The sequence below is a fragment of the Passer montanus genome, unplaced genomic scaffold, assembly GCF_014805655.1.
Source record: "Passer montanus isolate IOZ18808 unplaced genomic scaffold, ASM1480565v1 scaffold29, whole genome shotgun sequence".
Lineage (NCBI taxonomy): Eukaryota > Metazoa > Chordata > Aves > Passeriformes > Passeridae > Passer > Passer montanus.
In genome coordinates this window covers 6,630,536-6,633,998 of record NW_024367596.1, presented here as the reverse complement: position 1 = coordinate 6,633,998, position 3,463 = coordinate 6,630,536, and positions in this window count along the sequence as shown.

Genomic DNA, 3,463 nt, shown 5'->3' with positions numbered 1-3,463 from the left:
GGGGGGCGGTGTGAGGGGAGCGGGGCGGGAGGGGACGGGGAGAGCGCAGAGGAGGCGGGGGCTGAGAGGAGCGGGGCAGGTGGGCTGGGGACCCAGTGATTCCTTCCGAGAGGAATCACAGAACCGTTCAGGCGGAAAGGGACCACAGTGGACCCCCTGGCCGCACTTCCCAGCGCCAGCAGGGCTGTCCCAGAGCATGTGGCACAAGACTGCGTCCAGAGGGTTCTGGGGCATCTCCAGTAAGGGCGACTCCACATCTTCTATGGGCAATCGTTCTAATGAGCGGTCATTGCACAGGAAAGTTCTTTCTTGTGTTCAGGTGGAACTTCCTGTACAACAGCTTCTGCCCGTTGTCTCTTGTTCTGTCGATCAGACCTGAGAAGGGCCTGATCCGTCCTCTGACACCTCCCTGCCGACATTGTTGAGCTCACCTCCTCCCGATGCTCTGCTCCCTCAGCTTCTCCTCACGAAACACTCCAGTCCCTCGATCATCCTCCGCTGGAGCTGCTCCAGGAGCTCCTTCTGAGCCCAGAACTGGACCTGGGGAAGGCTGCCGGGTTTGCTGGACTCGGGAGAGGTGGCTTCTGAATCCTGAGGGCTCGCAGGGTGAGCTTGGTGCCACATGAGGAGTGGGATGACCCCAGAGCGCCGGGACTGTGGATAGGAATTGGGCCCTCCCCAATTCCACCTGGCAGGAGGCTGTAACCTGATGGGATCAGCCTCTTCTCCTGGGCAACCAGCGACAGGACCCGAGGATGTAATCTCAGACTGTGCCAGGCACGGGTTGGACTCAGTGATCTCAGAAATCTTTTCCAACCTGATTCTGTGATTCCCCTGCTGCTGTCACTGCTCCCTTGGGCTCTTCCACTGAGAAATAAAAAGCTTTTAAAGCCTATCTTGATAGCCCTGCCTGTGTGGTTCCTTTCTTGCCCGGGGCAGAGCCCTTGGTGCCCGGGGCTGGTGTGTCTCAGAGCTGGGCAGTTCAGCTGCCAGTTTCACAGCTGAACTTGTAGCTGGCATTTCACATCGCCTTGTTTGGTGTTGGAGTGCTCAGCCAAACCTGGTCTTCAGCCAGAACAGCCAGAGATGGGTAACTGTAAAGCTGTAGGAATTAAAGAAAACAAAAGAAAGGCCTCAGGCCTAACCAGCAGTTAGCATTAGAGAAGACTAAAATTTTAAACGGAGAACAAAGGAATTGGCTTAAAGAGCAAGTGTTCCTGGTGTGCACCTTTTTGAGTTTTTATGTGAGGTGGGTTTTTGTGGAAGCTGTGTGTTCTTTTAAAGTTTACCTAAGATATAAAGCTTATTTTTGTAATAAAATAGCAAGGATCTTCAAGTGATTAGATTTTGCCTGGTTGATAGAATATTTTACTTACTACAAATATTTACTTACTATTTACATTTTACTATAAAGTTTTGGATAGCATAATGAGCAATCTTAATAGCACCTAATTATTGTTTAAGTGATAAAAAGAAGTATTTCTTGTATTTTCACCATAAAACAAAAATTAATGGTGTGAGCTCGCTTTGTCTTACTTGGATAGGGAGTTCAGAACTTCCTACAAAACTTTAAGGTTTTTTTCCTAACCTGTGACTTAAGTTTCAGTTATACCTCCCTAATTACACTGAATTTTATCAGAGAGATAAAACTCACGTTTGGTGTACCCAGTAATTTTGTTCTGGAAGCTGAATAAATTAGCTTGGTAAAGCTGTTGAAAGTCTAACAAATCACTACAAATCTCAGCAAACTTTATGCTGGTGAAGAGGAAAAGCAGCCTAGATGTGTGTGTTTGTACTGCATTGGGCTGGTGAACAGCAGTCCCCCTTTAAGGGAGAGGGTGTCAAAACATAGGAAAAGTAGTAAAATCCAACAGCTCCAAGGGACAACAACTTGAGCTGGAGTTTTTAAGCACAATTATGACAGATGATTTGATTTACTAACTCTCAAGTGCAAGGAACTTAATTTGACACACAGTTTGAGTCTCTTGTTTGTTTAAGGAACAAACATAATTTTATCGTGCAATTAAGAAATTCTTTTATAATTTATAGGGCAATACAACTAAAACATATAGATGCTAGCCTTAGGAAGATAAATCCTGCTGTTTCATTAACTATACATCATAAAGCCAGTGCACCTTTATTTTGTGCTATGAAATATTTTCAAGTGAGCATGTTATCCTGATTTCCAGTATGTGGCACTAATACTCAAGGCATAGTTCTTTGAGGAGGAGGAATTTATTGCAGATGGGAAAAGCAATTCAGAAAATTTGGAATTACCATGCCAGAGGTTCTTCATTTAGCTCCTTCTTGTGCTTTATTTTGCAGTGATGATTCCTGGTATTCATGTGATAAGTGACACTTTAAGCCAGACCCTGCTCTCTGCACAGCAGCTGCTTGTGACTGATCTGCAAGGCAGAAACCAACACAGCATTCTGCTGCTTTAGTTTTCTTCAGCATTTCTTCAACACAAGGATCCATGCAATTCACAAGAAGTATGGAGTATAAGGGGAAGGAAATAAAGACTGACAACTCTCTAGGTCCTATTTTTGTCTTCTTGTACTGTTCCAGGCATTTCCATCAGTGGAAAGTGTGCAGAGCACACTTACCCTGTGGCTTGACAAGGACTTGCAGTGACTTTGCTTTGCAGCAGGTGGAAAACCCTACACTGTTCCATGCACAAGAGAAATAGACTTGAAGCATCTGTTTTCAGCAGGGTCTAACCTGATTTACAGAGTTGAAAATTCCAGATTATTTCAGTGAACTCCTGCACCCCATCCTATGTTTGCATAAGAGCAGGTGAAATCTGTAATTTTGCTACCACTTTCTGTAATGAACCCAAATATTTGGGGGTCTTTTAATAATTTTTGCTTCGTTTCATCAGATGCAAGGATCATAAAATCAAGGTGGATAGAAACAATAACTGTATTTTATCTAGGTTTCCATATTGGTACAAATAGCCATAATATCTTGGCAGGAGTTGTGGGTGCAGGTGTAACACAAACCGTGTGCTTTTCATGGGAATATCACGCACTGATTTACTGTATGTGACATTATATAGTAATTCTAGAGCCAGACACTGGCACAAATTATCCATGGCAATAAAGAGAAGAATCATTTAAAAGTGAGGCATGAACCAAGACATCAAATTATGATGCTAACACATAGGCAAAAATTAATTCCATCAGTGATAATCTGGAGAAACAGAAGTTTCCTAATAATTGCTTTGAGATTTTTAAGACTTCATTGTTTCAAGCAAGTTCATTCACCTTTTTGGTGACATAAAGCAATGTAGAAAGTAATGTACATGTCAAGCCAAAACTGAACAGAGTGTTTTTTTGTTTCTCAACAAGCAGCACTTCCCCATGGGGTGGCTGATGGTGGCCTGTTGCTTTTGAGCTGTGCCATACAAGTGCCAGCCAGCCTCCCAGGCTGCAGTGCCAGCAGACTGCCTGGGACAATGGCT